General features: G+C 39.7%; 1 protein-coding gene and 1 non-coding gene across 8 annotated transcripts in view; both read right to left on the bottom strand.

Annotated features, from left to right (window-relative positions):
• The window catches only part of diaph2 (diaphanous-related formin 2), an 855,920-nt gene that overhangs the window by 812,739 nt on the left and 20,390 nt on the right, over nt 1-22,791 (bottom strand). The window lies entirely within an intron of this gene.
• On the bottom strand, nt 11,923-12,062 carry LOC144684104 (U4 spliceosomal RNA). The gene has a single exon (XR_013577391.1). It is a non-coding gene; the product is annotated as a U4 spliceosomal RNA (small nuclear RNA).

The raw sequence follows: 22,791 nt of genomic DNA, 5'->3' as shown, positions 1-22,791 counted from the left end.
AGGCTACATTAAACAGTCAAGAACATTCAAAGTGAGCATGCTCACCCTGAGAGGGAACAAAGGATTGTTTGCACACTTACTTGCAGGAGAATGGTTAGAAGGAGCAATGTGCACTAAACTGCTCTTATCAGTTAATAAGATTAAATGATCTACTGTGGCAAGTGCAGGAAAAGAGGGTGGTTCTTTTTGACAGAATGAGAGAGAGAGAGAGTGCCTCCTTTTTGCAAAAGCATCATCATAAACTGCCTATATTAAAAACAGAAAATGCTGGAAAAGCTCAGCAAGTCTGAAAGCATCTGTGGAGAGAGAAACAGTTAATGTTTTGAGTACGTATGACTCTTCTTCAGAGCTGCCAAACATAAAACTGCCAGTAAGGAGGTCAAATTAATCTCAGGTCTACCAGATTTAGAAACAAATGAGCAAGAAGTGTTCATGCATCCCTAAATTAATAAGATCAATCAACCCTCCTTGGCACACTTTCTACGTATATCTCACAATGGATTTGACATACTTTTACCAATCAGGGTTGCCCTTTCCAGGCAACTGAAGGTACAGGGCATCTGCAGTGGAGCACTCTAAAACCTTTCACTTAGTATGAACATGTTCTGTTCAGCACCACTGTCTCTCACACATCACAGCATGACTGATATACCATTTTCCCTGCAGTCAACACCAGTGTTCCTCAAGACAGCACAGGTGTATGGCCACACGGCAATCAGGAATGTGCCGCCCAGGGAACAAGCAGGCCGTACAAAAGTCACATTCCCTTTGTGACACATGATTGTGCAGCCATGCATAAATCTTTAAGGGAGCCATGCAGTATAATGCAGCCACACAAAGCAAACAGGGAATTTGGAGGGAACATTTGCCAGAACCAGCTCACTATTAATAGCATCTTACATTTATGTAATAACTTTAATGTAGTAAAAGGTCTCAGGGTGCATTGCAACGGCAAACAAAACATCAAACTACATGAGGAGATATTGGGGCAGATGACCTAAAACTTGGACAAAGAGTTGGTTTTAAGGGGCATCTTGGAGAAGGAAAAGGAGATCGAGAGACAGAGGGGTTTAGGAAGGGAAATTCAGAGCTGGGTCCTCAGGAGCAGAAAGCACTGCCACCAATGATGGATTGATTAAAATTAGAGATTCTTGAGAGGCCAGAACTGGAGAACCATATATATCTTGGTGAGAAATTTGCCATGGTACTGGGGTGGGCAGTGGAGAATGAGGACTTTAAATGAGAGCCAAGAGAAGTGAGCCTGCCTTCAAATTTGAGAAAATGTAGAAGACAAGGCATTAAGTTGAACCGTAGGGTCTGCCATCAACAGCAGTTTGATGCGGCACACACATCAGTGCAGTGCTGCAGTTGGTTTTGCACAATTACAGACTTCTGTGGAGTTAAAGGCATCTTCACAGCCACCCTCAAGAATGCTGCACAGCAGAAAGGACAATCACACAATGGTACTACTTTACAAACATTGGGATTGCCACTAAGGAAACCATGGGCATTCAGACTCTTATCGCTTTAAGACGATGAAATCATTTGGGAACAGCAGTGGTGGTGGGCTTCACTTACCTTAGAAATAAATACCTGTCGATCAGTCTTGTACAGTTCACCAGGCCTCCAGCTGCAGTGCCCAGCACCAACCAAATGAATGCAAAAAATTCAGATAAGGTTGCTTCCTATCAAGATGACCACACATTCTTCCAATCTAGCCAAGCCTCAGTAAAGATTGAGTTTCAAGCAGAGGCAGGCACTGGCAACCATTCCATTGTCATACATGGCAACAAGGACGCCTGGGATCATGCATCCAGAGGATCATGACACTAGCCATGCCAGGAGGCTCTCAGTAACATATATTTACCAGCCACCATAGTTGCTTTTCTCAATCAGAGAGCACTTTGGCAAAATTTAAGGTTAAACGGCTGATGGACTATATTTTACACATCACCCAAGGAAGTCACAAGTGTAGCAAATAACTCATGTAAATTCTGTAGCCAAATACATTCTAAAACTTGATTTTCCTTTTGGCTGCATATTTCAATGCTGTTTGAGGAGAATGGGGAGTACTTCAAAAGCAGAGAACTGTACGCATCCTACCAATTCAGGATAAATACACAGAAAGTACTATTTGCATTGCTTCCATTGAGTGAAATCAGAGTTTGCTTAAAAAAGTAGATGGATGTGAATCTCACTTTCTGTATGACTGTTTCAGGCCACTCCCTGTCTAACAATCATCACCCTCCATATCGGCTTCCTTTTTTTCCCCATAATTTTTTTTGTGGGCCTGCTTCCCAATTAGGCTCACTATTCTTCAACTGTACGCTCAATCTCAGTGAATTGAAAAATTATGCAGCATACGGTAGACAGTAATCATTCTGTGCGCATTTAGTGCAACAGTGCCCTGCCCAATCTGTCCAGGCAACAGAAAAAATTTCTTTGCGCTCTGATAGTGTACTCTACAGTGATGGCGTGAACCTGTGCTTTGTTGCAGTGTGGAGTTTTAAAATTGAAGTAAAAGACACTATGGATTGCTGTAAAATGAAAACATCATATTCATAAACTGCACAACAGGCAACACGAAGAATGGCACTGTTGTGATGGGAAACATCTGCACTTTAAAGGAGTGGTATGCCTTCGTGTTGCAAAACAAAAGGTAAGAATAGAGAAAAAACTGGAGGTACACACGGAGAAAAAGAGCAAGAGGAAGATGATGACATGCAAGAGACCGCATCTTTTAACCTTCTAAGTGTAACATTATAATAGAGAGACAAAGGAAGATATTTAAATTCATAATATTTTTAATGTAACAACTGAACTTCAGAAATTTTAAGACAGTAACACCAATCCATGGAGAAAGCAATTAGGAGAGGTAATCAGAAACTTGGCTGAAAAGATGTGTTTAGGGAAGGATTTAAAGTAAGAGAAATAAGAGGAGAAATAAAAATTCAGAAAGCCACTGGGGGTCAGGCGAAAATGGGATTTGGAGGAATAGGACAGAATATAGGCAGCTGCAATTTGAACAAGTTGGAGTTTATGGAGGCTAGAAACAGGGGCACTGGAATATTGAAGTTTGGAGATGACAAAAGCACAGGTGAGTGATGCAATGGCATAGAGGAAGGCAGATAAGATGCAAGTAGAAATGTGTAAACGGATAGGAAACTGAGTTTAAAGGTTAATAAACGGTCAACAGATTGCCAGGGTTTCATGTGTTTCATTTTGGCAAATGGTCTGGAACAGGGATTGAATCAGTACCAAGTTAGCAGAGTTTATGGCAAAGACTGAAAATTTTGCTTTTACTCTTTCTTACATTAACAAGGAGAAAGTTGTGGCACTATAGCTTGATATCTGTCATGCAGTCTGTGAAAGCTAAACCCATTTCTGCAAATAATGTCATCAAGGACAGCTTGTAGTTAAGAGAGAGGCACAAACGGTTAAGGTTAACATTTATTAGAATTCAGTTCTATACCACAAAATTACATTAAATCCAAAGAACAGAAGAATGCAGATGTGGTAATTGTTGATCACTTAAATTATCTATAAGGGCATCAAAAAGATATTCAAACAAAACAGTTACATGAAGCTGAAAATTGTAGCATTCAACTATACTGTACTGAAGACCATAATTTAGATTCTGTTGCTGAAATGGATTGCCTTTGCAGTCATAGCTTTGATATCAACATAATTTCTGTGACCTTAGTAGCTAATGATGTTCAATATACCTTAGATCAGAGAAATCAATTATGAATTGAAAATAGTATCTATGACAATAAAAATATAAGCTTGACCGTTGGAAGTTATAAAAATATTAGCAGAACAAAGTATAATTACAATTGTGGCACAAGGTACTGGAGAATGTTCTTCACTTTGAGCACCGAGATTCCTATAAAAGCTATGGTTTTTATATATATTTCAACAAAACTTAAATATAAATGAATTATATGAACCATACCTACCGCCAAGGAGATCAGATGTGAAACACTGACATACTCACTGTTATGCTTTAAAGACATTTGCCAATAGGAGATCAGGACTAAGTCAAACACTGTGGCAGACAAGTGTACAACACCTCACTACATGCATGAATTTTTTGCTGCATAGCCCCCATCATAAATAGTGCAATTTTGCCTTTATTAGTTTGCTGGGATACTTCAAAATGGAAACCTCAAATCGAACCAAATGTGTATTTTACTACACCAAGTTATTTAAATTTGATGTGATGTCTGAAACCAAAATCTACGCACACTATTAGATCTAGTACATTTGGAATCCCAAAAGACATTCAATAAGGTGCCGCATAAAATGTTACCATGCAAGGTAAGAGCTCGTGGTGTTGGGGGTAATTAATTAGCATGGACAAAGGATTGACTTATAGGAAGAAGAGAGTTAGGGTAAATGGGTCATTTTCAGGTTGGCAAATAGTGACGAGTGGGGCCCCACAGGGATCATCGCTAAGGCTTCAGGTATTAAGAATCCATATTAATGATTTGGATGAAGGGACCAAATATATTGTAGCAAAATTTGCTGATGGTACAAAGATAGGTGGGAAAGCAAGTTATGAGGCAGATACAAAGAGTCTGCAAAGGGATTATAGATGGGTTAAGTGAGTGGGCAAAAAATTAGCAGATGGAGTATAATGTGAGCTTTTCCACTTTTCTCAGAACATAAGAAAATAAGAAATAGGAGCAGGAATAGACAATTTGGCCATTTGAGCCTGCTCTGCCATTCAATAAGATCATGGCTGATCTTGCTTCAATTTCCACATTCCCATCTAACCCCGATAACCTTTGATTCCCTTACCTAACAAGAATCTATCTGCCTCTGCCTTAAAAATATTTATTGACCCTACCTCCACCACCTTCTGAGGCAGAGAATTCCAAAGTCACACAACCTTCAGAGAAAATATTTCTTCTCATCTATGTCCTAAAAGGACAACCCCTAATTTTAAAAACAGTGCCCCCTAGTTCTGGACTCACCACCAGAGGAAACATCCTTTCGGCATTCACCTTATCAAGGCCGTTCAGGATCTTGTATACTTCAATCAAATCACCCCTCATTCTTCTAAACTCCAGTGGAAACAAGCCTGGTCTATCCAACTTTTCCTCATAACACAACCCACTCATTCCAGGTATCAATCTAGTAAAACTCCTTTGAACAGCCTCCAATGCATTTACACCCTTCCTTAAATAAGGAGATCAAAACTGCATACAGTATTCGAGGTGCAGTCTCACCAATGCCCTGTATAACTGAAGCATAACATCCTTGCTTTTATGTTCAATCCCTCTCATAATAAAGGATAGCATTCCATTAGCCTTCTTAATTTACTTGCTGTATCTCCATACTAACTTTTTGTGACTCATGTACTAGAACACCTAGATCCCTCTGCACCTCAGAATTATGCAGCCGTTCTCCATTTGCTTTTTTGTTCTTCCTGCCAAAGTGAACAACTTCACATTTGCCCATATTAAACTCCATTTGCCAGATCTTTGCCCACTCATTCAACCTAACAATATCCATCTGCCATCTATATCCAAAAGAATAAGAAAGCGGAATGTTATTTAAATAAAGGAGCTACAGATTGCTGCAATACAGAAGGATCTGGATGTCCTTGTCTGTGAATCACAAAAAATTAAAATGCAGATACAGCAAGCAATTAAGAAGGCAAATAGAATGTTGGCGGCTATTGCAAGGGATAGAGTATAAAAATCAGGAAGTCTTGCTACAACTTTACAGGGCTTTTGTGAGGGTGCATCTGGAGTACTTCATACAGTTTTGGTCTCCTTACTTTGGGCGGGGGGTAGGGAGATATACATACATTTGAGTTAGTTTACAGAAGGTTCACTAGATTGATTCCTGGGCTGAAGGGGCTGTCTTATGAGGAATAGTTGAGCAGGTTGGGTCTATACTAATTGGAGTTTAGAAGAACAAAAAGTAATCTTATTGAAACTATAAATTCTGGGAGGGCTTGACAAGTAAGGTGCTGAGAGGATGTTTCCCAATTTGGGGAAATTTAGAACCATGAAGATCAGTTTCAGAAGAATGGGTATTCCATTTAAGACAAAGGTCAGGAAGAATTTTTTTTTTCTCTCAGAGGGTCAATGATCTTTGAAATTCTCTATTCCAGAGAGTGGAGTGAGGTTGGTCATTGAATATATTCAAGGCTGAGTTAGACAAATTTTTGATCTATAAGGGAGTTCAGAGTAATCATGGGGCCAGGCAGGAAAGCAGGGTTGAGGACCTGATCAGATCAGCCATGATTTTATTGAATGGTGAAGCAGGTCCGAGGGGCTGAATGACCTACTCCTGCTCCTGTTTCTTGTGTTCTTATTTAACCTCAGCTCTAGCCTCTGCTGGAAAACAGTCTTTTGGGCACTGGGCAGGGCCAGAATCAACTGCAATGCTCTCCAAAGTAAAATAATCTGATCATCACTGACAAAGCCAAGTGTTAAATTTACCAGAAGGCTGCTGATCTCAGTGTAAAATGAGTTCATCACTTCAGATGAAGTGACAGGAACATTCTCAAAAAAACTGGAAATAAATTACCTTTTGCACCCCATTAGCATCTTCCTCTTTCACATACCTCAAATAAATGATTCACTAGTAAAGGACTGTTTATAATCTTAGCCAAACATAAAGGCAATCTTGAATATATGTGGTATCTCAAAACTAATAGGAGACATTTGAGGAACAGCATTCCTTCAACAACTATCAGTAGCAATGGAATTTGTTTTTTCATAGTATCACATTTAACCATTATAATTTTCTTGGTTCACAAATTGAACCAGACCAACAAAGGTTCAGTGCACTACTGGGATGAGGGGACTGTCCTATGAGGCGAGATCAAGTAGTCAAGGTCTATATTTTCTAAAGTTTAGAAGAATAAGAGGTGATCTTATTGAAACATACAAGATTCTGAAGGAGTTTGACAGGGTAGATGCTGAAAAAAATGTTTCCCCTGGTTGGGGAATATAGGACATGGAGTTACAGTCTCAGGCTAAAGGGTCGGCCATTTAAGACCAAAATGAGGAGAAGTTTCTTGGTTTGATGGGCCTAATGACCTACTCCTGATTTTATGTTCAATAAAAGTTTATCATCTGTCAGAAACAGAACTTCCTGAAAAGCTTTAGTGAATTGCAGCTATGTGTAGCTTTTGATATACTACTTCAGTGGAACTACAAAAGGGAGCCATTTTATAAACAGTGCTCAAATCTCAGCACCAAAAGAGTGCAGTTATTTGTCCTCTGCCCAGATATAAGGGCTGTCAAGGGTGATTGAACTATTTTAGTTCTCAATGAATATGTGCCAGTGGTTAACCTACTATAACTATGTTAATCTGTCAAATCTGTACTTTAAACTGGCAAAATGAAAATGACGTTTAAAACCAATAAACAGCCAATGAAAATTTACCTTCCTAAATTTTGCACTTCTGAAGCAAATAGTGGAAATTAGGAGAAAACAACAAAAAAAAATGTACGGAAATTGAACAGGCAGAAAATAATGAGGAAATAACAGGGAAAATAGGAACTGCGGCAAGCCATCAACCCATGAATTCAGTTTTTACAAACTGTTCCCTGAATGCGAGCGTCGCTGGCAGCATTTATTACCTATCCCTATTTACACTGGAAAAATTGAATTATTCAATTTTCAAAAATTTCAACTGCAGGCTGATTACTATAGAAGAACATTAATTTGGAGTTTGTTACACTTCATATTTCCTAATATCTAAAATTATGGTCAAATATTAGAATTCGATCAAAGCATGGTCAATCACTACCAAATATCTGAAATCACAACCATTCAATATAACTCAGAAAAGAAAAAAGTTCAGAAAACAAAGAGACATGCTGTAGAAGCTTTTCTTCTTGCAGTCACCAGGACAGATGCAAAAATGCCAAATTTCAAAGGGAATAACAAATTATTCTGCAGGAGAAAATGGGTGCTGATTGGTTGGTAAGTTGACCCTGATTGGTCATGAACTTACCATGGCAAATGCACCTGCTCAGAAGTAATTTCTGTTTTTTTCACTGTACAGTAAACTCATTTGTCACTTGGTCCAAATCTTTGAAAAACATACCGCGTGTGATTTTTTTTCTCATGCAAAACAGAAGCTTATTTTTCATTTCACAATAACTGAAAATTCACAGATCACGGCCCAGCTTTTTTACCTTTACCATTTTTGAACATGTCACGCAAAAACTGTTGTATTATAGCAATACACACCAACCTCTCCTCACCTGACATCCAACACACCCACTTCGAGCAAAAATTCATTGGATTAAAAACATTCCTGTTGCCAAACCCAGAGACCTACATGCCAAATGCAAGGCTAGGATTCATATAAATGTTGCACAACCATTAGAGCCTTTGGAAGAAATCAAACTGTACTATTTTTTTTCAAGTAGACTAGCTAAATGAACAAATAAGCACAATTTTTATCTATGTAGCACCTTTACCATAATGAAACATTCCAAGGTGCTTCACAGAAGTATTATAAAAACAAGTATGCCACTGAACCACATAAGGAAATTCTAAATCAGATGACCAAAAACAATGATAGTTTTTCCATCCTCAGTTGTGTTAACAAACTAAAAGTCAGATATCGTAATTTTCTTTCATCACAAGAAAAAAAATAGCTTGACATAGTTTTCCTGTAAAATTTTACCTCAGCCAGTAGAAAATTCTAAAATGTATCCTCTGGCTTCTATCAAAACTTGTGGAAAAGTAAACTCAAAATTGTTTGAGGAATGGCAAAGAAAGAATCATACTGATTGATGTTGAGAAATTCTCCATGCAGCATGTATTCAGACTGCAGAATCCTGATAACTCTGGGCACAGGTTGTAGTTAGTAGCTTCCTTCAATTGGCACTTATTTTCCCAGAGGTGTAACAACTCAAATTCCAAGCTTCTGAAAGTAACAGAGGCTCCTTGAAGTTGACACATTTAATAAAGATAAGTAAAGACAAAATCTTTTGCTAGGCAAGCTTAGTCATGTTACTGCACAATTTTGTATGTTCTTATGTGTATGTTCTTGAGCCCGTAACATTTAAGTTTGTGAGAAAGTAAAATAGCATAAAAAAAATAAGCACCTAGTAACTTAATGTGTTCAGCTTCTTTTAGTTATACCTATAGTTTTCACTTGTGACCTGTATGAAAACGAAATTTAAGCCAACTATTGCAAGAAACATTCAGAAGATAAATTCATGGGATATGCAACTTTTAAACCAGATGGACAGTAGATAAAATTCAAGTTATTAACTGCATAAATTACTTTAGAGCTTTTCAAAATCACCTCGTACCTCTATGAAAGCGAAGGCAGTGAACACATAACTGCAAGCAAGCAAAGAGTCAAGTTTGTGTCAAATTGCACAGATATGTAGGTCAAGGAATTAAGTCCCTTAGGACTCTAGGCAGTGTGATGTTTTGTATAAAATATGACCTGGGACATAGAAACTTTCTATCTGCTACAGACAAAAGTAATATTACTGGTCAAAAGCAAAATACTGCGGATGCTGGAAATCCGAAATAAAAACGGAGAAGGGTGGAGATACTCATCAGGACCCCAATCTGATGAAAGGTCACAAACCTAAAACATTAACTATGTTTCCCTCTCCACCGGTGCTGCCAGACCTGCTGAATAATCCCAGCATCTTCTGTATTAATTATGTCTGGCCTTAAATCTCAGAATTAAATAATTATTTACCACTACAGTAATAACCCATCAAATATCAATCCAAGCATAAATGCTTGCTCCATTCATATTTATCGGGATAAATGTTAATTGGTTATCAGCGACAACAGAATGGATTATTTCAATTGTCAGTTGTTCAGTTTGTCTAAACAGTAACCTTTTAAGATAGTTTTATAAAAGAACATCTTGTTCAGTTCCAGCGTGGGAAACGACATTAAATTGTCTTAGTGTAGATTGTTAATGCCAAAGATCACAATGGTAGATACAGAGACCTTGCACAAGTATGCTATGCTCTGCATTTTTTTTGAAGATATGTTAGTCTTCAGCACCCCAAACTAGAAACGGTGGGAGGGGAGGGGAAGATGTTTTGGAGACAGGAAAGCGTTATCAGCCAGGGTTCCTGAAAACTTCCCAGCAGCTTCTGCAGACATTCAGATGCAAGCTCTCGTTTAGCTACAACTCATCCCATGGATATTAATGCTAGTTTATATCATGACTTGGATTCCGAAACTCAAAGCAATTTAGTGAAATTTGCAGCTACTACTAAATTAAGAGGAGCAATTAAATCTGAGCAGGCAGAAAGTTCAAAATGTAAATAGACAAATTAAATGACCAGCGTAAGTACTTACGAACAATGTTGAAATAGTTAAGGATCAAGTTAAAAGAGATCTTGGCCTTTCGAGAATACTTGATGCAACATGTCTAATATTGAAGCAGTAACTATCAACAGGGTAAAGCCCAAGTAAAGCCAAGTAGGCTGCTGAATTTGACAGCTGTAACAAACAAATAATCCTTTACATCAGAATAAGCTATGAGGAAAAACTTGAAAATTTTGAGTTTTCAATCTTGAAAGGAGGCAGTGGAGAGGTATAGAAGATAGAAAATGATACAGAAAAGGCAATATGTCATTTCTACCTATGTCATAATAGGGCAAGTGTACAACTGCAAAAAAGTAAAAAGCAAACTTAGGCTGACATAGGAAATGCCTCTTTACATAATTATGGACACATCAAATGGACTCCTGGCAAAAACACTAGAATTATTTTGGAAACATTTGGACGCTGTAATGGATAACTATAAAGGTTTTCTGAACAGATGGCTTAAAATGGATCAAGTGTCCTTCAATTATGTCCATATTCTGATACTCACTGCCTAAACTTTTACATGAAACTAACAACTATTTTACATATTTTACATGGAGAAGCCATGATAGGGCTGTTAATACCCATGCAATCATATACCACCTTTAGTCAGCACTTTAAAGAAAGACGACAAAACTAGTTTTCAGATCACCATAATTTCAAAATGCAAATTGTTGATTCCTATCAGTTTAAAAATCCTGGTGGATACCAACTTTAGCTTCTGTGTAATTCTGTAAACTGATGAAGGACTGACATACAGATAGCATGCAGACCCCAAGTTGGGGGGTGGGGAGGACTGATGGACAACAAAGATACTTCCAGGTAGATAAAGAGAATCACCTCTGGATAGACCCACAGCACAGATTACTCACAACCATTCACTGCTACACGCTGAAACTTGTTTAGGTCAGGATGTAGCTTAAGCCTTTATCAGACATGGCTGATTTTTCCCAACAATTAACAGCGTATAATCCACTGCATAAATTAAGTCAGTTCTTCACTCATCCAGTAGAGTCGACCTTTAAAATAAATCCTATTGTTTCAATTGATAAAAGCTGAAATTCAATCAACATACACTGCTGAAGGTAGCCCAGCATCAGTGCAATAGTTCCTTCATTTGACATTTATGGGGAGGAAATTCCAGAATCACAGACCGATATAATTGAAGTCTCCTCTGTAGAGAGACTGTAATAGTTGTATTTAAAATGGGCTCTGATGATATTTATTCAGTTGCTAGTGGACTTGCCTGCAAAATTGTCCCAATTGATGTCACTCAGACCAGCAAATGGGCAGTGCGAGATGTTAGATAACCTCATTAGTTGTTAGATGGTTGAAGTTAGACAGTGTGGAGGATGGCCGTTGATAGATTTAACTTTGTCAACAGTTACCAAGTTATCAGTTGCAGCCTTTAACAACTGATCATTGGAAGTCACACCAAATCCCAGAAAAATAGAGATATGTAGGCTGGAATTCTCAACTGCCTAGGTATTCCTGCAGAAGGCTATTTCTGGGTCTTCCGGATAGCAGGACTTCCACAGCAATTGGTGCAGCCAATTAATATCAGGGCTGCAGGGCGGATTTATTTTTCACTCTTCGTGGAGACTTATGAAAAAATACCATTGCCGGCTATATTTCAAACCGTCGGAGGGTATTGGGAAAAGTTTTCAATAAGCAATAATCGCGCCTCAGTTAAACCTCATCGTCTACGATGCTGCCATTGTTGTATCAATTGACGTTAAGTAGATAGAGGTGGAGGGTACTGATTGGATGGTTACTTGAGTGCGTATAAAGAGACAATTAATGACAAGAGTTGAATGGAGTCAGGAGATGCATAACCTATAATGTTCCACTCTGTGAATAACTCTATCCCAAGTAAAGCCTGGCTTTGGATTCTTCCTTCATCAACTGGCTATCAAGAATATAATAGGTGGGGAGGGGATCACCAATAATGGAGGGCGAAAGGTAGATAGTGTTGGCAGAGAGCTTAAGGGCACCATTTTTGAAGGGGAGTCGACAGCCTTCATACAAGCTGCATAGAAAGCAGGCGGAAGGGGGATTGTAGTGGAAGGCATGGAGTGGGATGATGGCTGGAACGCAATGAATGGTGGCTCCATACTTCAATGATACCTCCCTGGAGGTGCCTCTGCAGACAGTGCAGGAACGGAGAAAGGTGCTATTCCCAGAGGATGGGAGGAGACAGCCAGCAGCCTCGCATAGGAGGTCTAGCTGGCAGTGGAAAGCCACAGCATCGTGGCACAAACTTGGATGCAGTGTTATTAGTCTTTCAAAACCCTGATGGCTGGCAAGGTGAGTTGGATATATTGTGGCAAAGTGCCAGGCCTGCATGGGTAATGAGATGGCCATGATGTGTTGCAGCATAGACACCCTATACACAAGAACTCAACAAGCACCCAAGAAAGCATCAGGACAGAGAGTAGCACAACACTAGGGAACCCTGGCAAATCATTAACACTTGATGAATCCCTGCAGCAGGCTTTCCTGTGGAGCAATAATGGCTTGAATGGTGCAGCCTTATGAGCAGCGTAGGGGCAGGAGGGCTGTCATTGCAAAAGGAAACTCAATGCAAGGAAGCAGAGATAAATGAGTGGTGGGGTGCCCTTTGCTACTATAGCACAGATAGAGGGGGCGGCATTGGAAATTGGCAGGGTGGCAGCAGGCTAGACTGTTACAGAGGGAGAGGTAGGTGTGGAGTCCAAAGAGTGAGAAATATAATGGCAGCAGACAAGAAGCCTTCTCATGTGTCGTTTCTCTATGGTCCATAATCACCATACAAAGTTCATGAGAATATATAGCCCAGAGGACACTGTTGCAAAGCAACATAGTTAACAATGCTCTTCTCTCTTCTGCAGGGCCAAGTGGACATCAGAGTCAGCAGAGACTTCAGAGCAAGAGACCAACTGAGAATACACTGCCACGTTAGTCCAGCACTTCCTCCACCAGCATAGATATTCTCACAACAGTGGGGCAAGAAGTGGCAGCAACTGGAACACGGCACACTTGCACAAAAGCAGATGACAGAAGCAGCCCTTGCTGCAAACAGTCACCATCTGAGGAGTGAGGACAGATCCAGCAATGCTCAGCTCTACGCTGATGCTGCACCTCAGGGGTTAACAGCGAAGTGGGTACTGAAGAGCAGAAGCAGGAAATGTGTGGACATCTGGCAGAGTTTCCAGAGGTTATTCTCTCCCATGCATGCAGGGCAGAGGCGTTGATCCATGCTATGAGTGGTGCTATGTCTCTGGCTTACGAGCACATGGGCTCCTCCATTGAGAGAGGCGACCCTCAAATACAGCAGGCTGAGTAGATGCAGGAGGTGCACACCATCCAAAGTATTGTACCAACCTTGATCAGTGTTGAGTGCTGGGTTGATATGATGGCTCAGAAATGCCTGGACTCAATGTCAGGTGGCAGGGAGCTCCTGGTAAGCAGGGAAGTGCAGGTGAGTCATGAAAGAGTTGAGGAACAGATGACTATAGGCAATGCGGACTGTTAAAGACAACCACCACTCTCTTTGCACCCGCTCTGATTGTATCACAAAGGCTGCTTGCTGCAGTGATGACAGAGGTTTCCAGTGCACAGATTCAGGTGGCACAGCCTCCACCAGGCCCAAGGGCAGGACAAGCCAGAAGACATCCATCATGGAGCACCTAATGCACCAGAACAACAGAGTCAGTTCCAGACACAGGGGGAGCACAACATAGCGTTAGGAATGTGTAATATCATGATTCATATATTTTAAGACAACAGGTGGTCCTCTCTTAGCTTCTTAATGAAGCCAATGAGTCAGGTAAGATTGCAGTTGTCTCCATTAGAAATATGTTATCCATGTAATTTTCCCAGATCAAGGGAGGGTTTGAAAGCAATTGGTACACAAGGGAACATCTTAAAGTATCCATATGCTCTTCAGATCAAAGGACAGGTTTAAAGCTGGAGATAATTAATTCGAATCTCTATCTGGGGCATACCAAGTGTGCCACGTTGCCGCAAGAGTAGATTGTAGGGTGTTTTTTTCTAATTTGTTTTGGGTTTATCTTGGTGGTGTTCTCACAGAAACAAACTTGTCAGCTTGGGAGCAGCTTTGAAACAGGTGCTTGCAGACTGGGTCAGAAGCTGTAAAGAAGGTTTATCAGAATCCAAGGGTGATTTCTGATTTGGAATCACTAAGCAAGAATGCAGCGAGGCCCATCCTTGAGCTGGGATGTCCACAATCATGAGGCACTTGAGGGCTGCCTTGCCGGATGCTACTGGAAGGACCCTAAGAAATTTCATACTTCAGGAGAATAGTGGGAACTCTTAGGAGAATCAAAGTAAATTCCTGAGAGCTGTGGAACACCTTGGTTTGGTCCCAAGAGAAAGGGAGGAATCCTCAAGATCCTGTAAAGTATAGGGGAACTATTGGGTGGAAATAAAAGTAAAATGAGGAGCTCTGTTGCAATTTTCAGGTTCAAAGAATATGTCTTTATGAAATAGAGTGTTAGGTAGTAGTACTTGCTTTGTTTAACCCTTGCACAGCAAAGGTTTTTGTTTAAAAGCTGAAATATTTAATGTAATTCTTTGAGTTGATAACTGCAGTTTGAATTTCTTTTTAAAAGCTGTTGGTCCCAATCAGAAACAAACACATAACTGACCATATTTGCACAATAGGTATCACGGCTTTGCCTTTCTTTCATATATGACGCTGTGTGATTGGTTTGTGTGCCTAAACAATGTTTGATACTTTATTTCAATATGTCGTGTGATTTTTACTACCATAGGTGGCCATGACAAGATGAAGGTGCATGCAAACAGAGTCTGTGAAACGTCACTGGCGACTGAAAACCAAGGATGAATGATGAATAAGCAAGAAGCTGAAGGTGCTCATTGCACTGTAATGGCATGGCATTGCATGCCACCCAGGCATCCACAGAGAGGGGAATGGCTCGGGTTCACTGGCAGCATAGGTCACCTCAGCTGAATCTATTATGACATCGGCGTCTCGTGTGCATGGCCACTTTCCCCCAGATATATATCCGCTCCCCTCTTATTGGAGGAGGCTCATGCAAGAGAATCGTCTGCTGCCACTTCAACTCCTCTTTGCTGCCCCAGATTGTGCAGCGCACAGCAAACCCCCATGATACCAGAGACCCTTGTGCATCCATATTAGAGGTCACCGACACCACCCCATGCCCCCACCCCACTCCACCGAGTGGTCTAAACATCTGAAGTGCATTTTCATTCGATCAACTACCCGCCCAATGGTTGCCCTTGTAGACAGACGACTGCAGATTTAGGAATGTTCCACCTCGTCGTAGGAGTTCTACATTGGCGTAAGCAAGAGCAGCCAAGTCCTCAGTGGATACCCAGGATCCATTCACAAAGGCTTTCCAGTGCAGTGCACAACTGAGGCAGCTAGGACTGCGTCAGAAATAAGGGCTCATGGCAAATTCCCAGGAAGCTTAATAACTTCCATCAGGTTATCCCTCATCCTTCTCTTTTCACCCTGTTCAGCTTTTCTTGATAAGTATATCCTCGCAGTTGTGGTATCACCCTTTTGAGTCTTCTTTGCACCATTTGCAAAGCTTCTAGATTATTTTGATAATATTGAGTGCAGAACCGTACAGCATACTCCAAACCTAATCTAACCTCTCCGTTTTTCAATTACGTCCCTCTACAAGTTAATACAGTAGCTTGGTTTGCTGTTTTGTGGCCTCTATTAACCTATGTCACTGCTTTTAGTGATTTATGATCCTGTATCCCTCATCCAGTTGCTTCTCAACCCCATTCAGAGTATTATCCAAGCAGTATGTGGTCTCCTTAATTTTCTGACCAAAAAACACCACCTCATAGTAATCCAAATTGAAATTAACGTGCCAATTACATGTCCAATCCACAAATTTATTATTTTTCCTGTATTTTGTTGCATTCTTCTCTTGTATTAACTGAAAAGTATGGCAAAGAACAAAAATGAATGACCAGATTATCTGTTTTTGGTGGTGTTGGCTGAAATAATTCCAGCAGCATGCTTTTTTGTGAATTTAAAAATAAGCAAGGTTATTCTTTATCACACAATTGTGCTGGAAGTTTAAAGCAGCTCACCCACACAATCACTCACAAGAAGATTAGACACAGGTAAAGAAATAACAATACAATTACAATGTACAATTGTCCCAGTCGCTCCTTCATGACAGGCCTATAGTTTCTTAGATGAGTTGATGGTTTAATTGAAGTGAAAGTCTTGTACTACAGAGGATTTTCATAAGTTGCAAAGTCTCTTGTAGTCGACTTTCCAGGAGGTTGGTTCTCAGGTGAACTTGAAGTTGGAACAGATTGGGGAAGAGTCCTTCTTCCAACTTCAAGGTATGGTTGTTTATTACCTTGGCTGCTTAGTTAACATGTAGCAGGTGCAATAGCTGTCTGATGCAATCCTGTCCCAAACAGCTCCTTGCTTTTTTAAAAGCAGCAGTAAGCATAGCTGTCTTACCATGTAATCTATCACAAGTCCAAAGTCCCTTTCCAAATAAGGAGGACGTCTAGGTCAATTATACATCATGTGTGATGATTTTCACACCTTGAGAGTTTGAGATCGCGAGTGTCTTTGTATCTGAGTGACCCATTCCATTTGAAATTAGCCTTCAAAATTAGTTTCAGGAAAAGGCATGGAGTAAACATCAGTCTGGAAAATTCCTTTTGTTTACTTTGGAGACAAACAAGTGTTTCAATCCATGTTATGAAGCTATTAATGTATATGATATTTTTCTTTTGAAATAGAGGTTTAGTCTGTGAGTGTGCCTTAATTGGATTAAAGTCAGCTGGTCTGAGTGCTTTGATGTGTACTAGTTTTGATATATAAGAAAGCTAGCGTGCATTTGCATTTTTGGAATACAGCATTCAAGAAGTGGGGTGAAAATGATACTTATCTAGCAGCTACCAAGCAATATGTTTATATTACTAATAAAATTGGTACTATGAAAGGGGTTTTACCATTAAAAGGTGGAGTTCAGAGGCTGGTGAGACAATGAGAATTCAATCAGTGTTGGTAGGTATAACAAGACAACCGTTTTGAGTGTGCAGAGCAGAGGCAATGTGAGTTCAAAAGGCAGCTGCAAGCCTCCAACTGGCTCAATCAGAACCAAAGTGAAAAGAACCTCATTTTGAATTTGTAAGGTGAAAATGCTTTGCCTGGTGTTTGGTTAAGTCTATGGGTTGCTGTTGCCTTAATGGAGATTAGTTTGGGAATTTGGTTAAAAGTTATGATAGTAGTCATTTGTAGCCATGTGTATATATATTTTAACCTGTGTAAATTAATAAAATGTTCATTTAGTTTAATGTAAAACCTCGAGAACTTGTGGTCTGATTCCTGAATTTAGAGTCGCATCTCAGACATAACACTTTTAAAATTATAGGTTATGACAGTTGTTTAGTTTCCCTCTGGGATTTTTAAATAACTCCGCTTTACCAACTGCATCGGTCATAACAATCCACAAGGGAAGTCAAGTGATCCTTGGGCGGCTATCTTTTTGTAGCCTTTTGTGGTTTTTAAAAATATAAAGTATTGACTAAAAGTCCATAATATACTGGAACATGACATTTTTACACCCATCTAACTAGGCATTGTCATCTCATCCAAAAGACAGCACCTCTGACAATGCAGCATTCGCTCTGTAGTATTAAATGCCATTGAGGATTTTTAATAATTCTGTCATGGGATGTGGGCATCCCTGGCAAGGCAAGAATTTGCTGCCCATCCCTAATTGCCCTTGAACTGAGTGTCTTGATAGGCCATTTCAGGTGGCAGTTAAGAGTCAACCACATTGCTGTGGGTCTGGAATCAGATTGTTTGGTTGGGGGGGGGGGTGGCAGGGTAAGATTAGATTGCGGGAGTGAACCATTCATTCATTCACCCACTGTTCAATTTCAGACAAATATATAGGCATTCTTTCCAGCTGGCCAGCCCCAAATGTAGATTCTGCATCCCCTTAGAAACATAGCATAGTGCAGTACTAGAAGCAGGCCATTCAACTCATTGAGTCTGTGCCAAATCTTTCGAAGCAGTCCAAATAATTCCACTCCCCGCTTTTTCTCCATATTCCTGCAAAGTTTCTGCTTCAACTATTTATCCAATCCTCTTTGAAGGCATTAATTGAACCAGTATTCACCATCCTAATAGGCAGTGCATTTCAAATCCAAATCATTAGTTATATAAAAACAGTTTTTCCTCATGGGTCTTTTGCCAATCACCTGAAATTTGCCTTCTGGTTACTAACCCTTCAGCCATTGGAAACAGTTTTTCTTTATTTACTCCACCTAAATCCTTCATGACTTTAAGCACACATATCAAATCTCCTCTTAGCCTTCTCTGCTCTAAAGATAAAAAACTGAGCTTCTCCAGTTTATCTAACAAACTGTAATCATTCATTCCTGGAACCATTCTTGTAAATTTCTTCCACACCGTCTCCAAATCCTTTGCGCACTTCCTAAAGTGTGGGGCCCAGAATTGGACACAATACTCCAGCTGGGGCACCGCTGAATGAGACAACTGAGTAATTTCATCAGTGCATCAGTGTCTACCAACGAAGAGGATTTGACTACCAAAGTAAAAAAGGAAGTTGCTAGGATACTGAATGTGGTATAAAAAATAGATGGCGGAGAAAGTCAGTAAGTACTTAAAGTGGATAAGGCTACCCAATATCTGACTAAACAATACTGTGACCTAAGCAGTCACAATAAATGCTGGCCTAGCCAGCGACACCCACATCCCCTGAATGAATGAAAAAAAAAAGACTCCTTGTGACATGCATTAGATACTGAAATCTTGCATATGTGGCCATATTGCAGGGTGAAAGCACACTCTAGTGAGGTGGGGCACAATTATCAACCAACATAAAAATGGAAAATGCTGGAAATACTCAGCAGGTGAGGTAGCATTTTTGGAGAGAGAGAGAGAAGCAATGTTAATATTTCAACTTGATGGCCTTTCATCAGAATGGGGAAAATGTATAAATGTTACGTGCTTTAACAAATATGGAGGCAGGGAGAAGAGGAAGAGGTAAGAAAAACAATAGGGGAGGGTCTGTGATAGGGTGGAAGGCAGGAGAAGTTTATGGGCCAGATTTTCACCATCAAGACAAGAAACTCAAGTTGGCAAATGACTTGGTAGAATTGTCTCCATGGAAACGACCCCTTCATATATCATTTATGATCTGGGGGAGCAGAGCTGTGATCGAGTCAGGTATGCCGCCTCCAGGGGCAGTTCAAAGATGTCCAAAGATGGCAGTTCAAAGAAGCTGGCAAGTGCCAACAACAGGCTGGTTAGAAGGCACACCTCTGTTCACTGAGATCTCGGCCCAGTAGTATAAAAAGGCCATTAGATGCTCTAGCTCTCACCCCTCTCACTCCCGCTCACCCCCATGCCTCCTCATTCACTCATGTCGCCTCCATGCCCCCTCATAATCCCAAACTACCTCCATACCCCCTTAAACCTTCATGCCATTTCCATGCCCCCTCATAGCTCCCATGCACCCTCCATAGCCACTGACCAGTATCCATTATGAGCAGACCTCAGGAGCCATGTGAAGAGGAAAAAACTGAAACTTATAACAATCTAAGAGAGCAATCACTCACACACACTTGATTCTGAAAAAAATCTCAGTTGAGAGAGTTGACTTACTGCCTCCACTAGTAGAAGTTGATTTGCCAAACAATAGCACCACCCTTGTCTGAAAGTTAATGACAAATGTTAGTGTTGGACCTGAGAGGAAGGAGTGCTGCAAGTTCTTGTGTTTCTTTACTTGTTCCATTACCTCCTCCTTTTGCCTTATGCCATTATCCCCTTCGTCATTTGACCTTTCCTGCCTTCCACTATATTAAGACTCCCTTTAGTTCTTATTCCTGTTCTCACATTTAGCTGCCTCAGTACTTCCTTAAAATCTATTACATCTCTAACTTTTTCCAATTCTGATCTGAAACGTTAACTCTGTTTCTCGGAATTTCCCAGCATTTTCTATTTTTATTACAGATTTCCAGCATCTTGCTTTTGTACGGACCACATGAAACCTATGAAGCAACAGAATACAATTTATACAATGTAATTCAAGCAATTCTTTTCACTCCTCCTATTAATAAACAACCAAATACACGATTCCATAACTATTATAGGTTAAATTCACTTATAAGTTTGGTTAGCTGAGGGATACTATTAGAAAGGAGGGTAAATATATTATAAAAAATTTCAGTGATATAAATTTCAAATAATACTGTGGTTTTAAAAAGGATGTAATTATATAAAACAGGACTCCAGGCTCAGTGTTCCTGTGCAATAATCTACTGCATCAGTGGTGCAGTGAATCATTCAATGCATCATATTGCTGCTATGCAAATGATGTAATTTCCTTAAGTAGTTTAGGCCAATTTCCTGTGAAAGATGGGTGTCCCATGCCAAAGATTACTGTTGACAAACCAGTTCTTTTGAAACAAAACTCTACCAGCTATAAAAAATTTGTATTAACAGGTAAAAACAACAAAAAACCTTTAGTTTCCCAGCATAATTCCAATAAGTAAGATTGTAAAATCAACCAGTAAACTATTCCATGACATACTGAGGCATGAACACATCTACCCAAATATAAGTGTGAACACATTCCAATGAAATGCTCATGCCTAAAAAGTCAACTCTGTATATTTCTCTCCATTGACACCATATCGAGCCCACTTCCAATGATTGTTTTTGTTAATTTATAAATGATAGTCGTCTGACTGATAAAACAGGATGTTTGTCGAAACAATTTCAAAACAGAGAAAGCTGTGTAGGGATGGCGGACCGGGGGACTAGTTTTGGACTGCTCTAGCAAAGAGCCAGAAGACATAATGGACCGCATGTCCTCCTGCAGTATTGAAAAACTATTAGGATTCTAAAATGACTATGTAATTACAATACAAATAGTAACATATGAACACAGAAAACATTAGGTTAGAATTGATCAGCATAAATTTAAAATTAAGCTGAGATAGTTTTAGAAGTTGGACTAATTCCACTTAAAAGGCTAAATTGAAAAGAATTAAGCAAAGCAAAAACAAATTTTGCAATGAACTTTCACATTCAACAGGCTGACACAACCATTTTGATATTCATACTAATGTATAGTTTAGAAAAGCTGCAATGGTTAAACTGCTCTCCCAATAAACTCAGTTTACAATGCAAAAACGTTATCATTTTATGTTTCCTTTTTGACTTCACTGCTATCTTAAATACTGGCTCTTTCAAAATTATTGCATTATAAGTAAAAAATAACATCCACAATGCAAGTTTATGAATGGAAATATTTTGCAGATATGTTGTGTACACAATCATCCACTGTAGGTAAATGTTTCAGAAGCTGCTGTTCTACTCAAGAAGTCAATTATGAACTAGGCAAATAAAGAGAAGCTGCTTTGCAAACCACTTTAAAAAATGGACAGTTCTACCATTAGCAGCACTGAATGAATTTGTGACCATGTAAGTAATTCTCAATATTTCAGTGTCAGTGGCAAATGGGGTGATGAATGCTCAACTCCATCCCCACTGCACCACCCTAGGTTTAAACCTTAACAGAAAGTGTCAGAAACTCACTGAAATGGAGAGATTCAGCAAGTCAACTTGCAACTCTTTCTTGAGAAGTTGGACATAATGGATTACTTCCAAAAGCATTTTGACAAACTAATTGAATTATGAAGATCAGTAGACCAAAGAATCAATATGTGGACCCAATATGCTGAGTCTAGTAAAGTACTGCCTGCAGAGAGAGAGAGAGAGAGAGAGAAGGAAGAGGAGAAAGGCCCACAATCAGACAGAAGGGTGCGGTGGTGAGAGATTTAAACACAATAAGATTGGAAGAAGACTGAGTGACTGACAGGAGGTGATGGAGAAGAGTCATCAGCCAGTGTTGTGGTGACCCCAAGTAAAATGGGAGAAACTAAAAGAAGAAAAATTGAATTCAATTATTTTATTATCACTGATGCCAGGTTTACCTGGAAATAGAAACAAGTTAGGTAACTGTACCATGACTTCAACCTTCATTACCCTCTTATATGAGGGGAGTCAACATTTATTGCAAGCAATAGCTGATGCTGAATGCTTCAATATTACGGAAAGATGCTGATCAAAATTTTGGTCAGAAGGCTGAAGGAGTAGACCTTTCTTTGGTGCACATGGATTAAATGCATTTTATTTCTGGTAGATTCTCCCCAATCTGAAAAACTGTATACTTAGATCTTTAGCAACAGCTGGTTCACTTGGTGTGGGGAAGCTACATTAACATTCCAGTCTGTATTCTTGTACTTTGAAGGGAATTTCCATCCCAAACGAAGAGGGTAACCATCTACCTCCTTTGTGTTTCCCAAGGATTTTGTGGTATGATGGAGAAGCATATGGTCAGTTAATACATAGGCAACTTGCCTCTACACTTTCCAGAAATATAGCATCAC

The sequence above is a fragment of the Cetorhinus maximus genome, chromosome 8 (genome assembly GCF_964194155.1).
Source record: "Cetorhinus maximus chromosome 8, sCetMax3.hap1.1, whole genome shotgun sequence".
Taxonomy (NCBI): domain Eukaryota; kingdom Metazoa; phylum Chordata; class Chondrichthyes; order Lamniformes; family Cetorhinidae; genus Cetorhinus; species Cetorhinus maximus.
The sequence above is the reverse complement of the archived record's forward strand: the minus strand, read 5'-3'. Positions and strand labels throughout refer to the sequence as shown.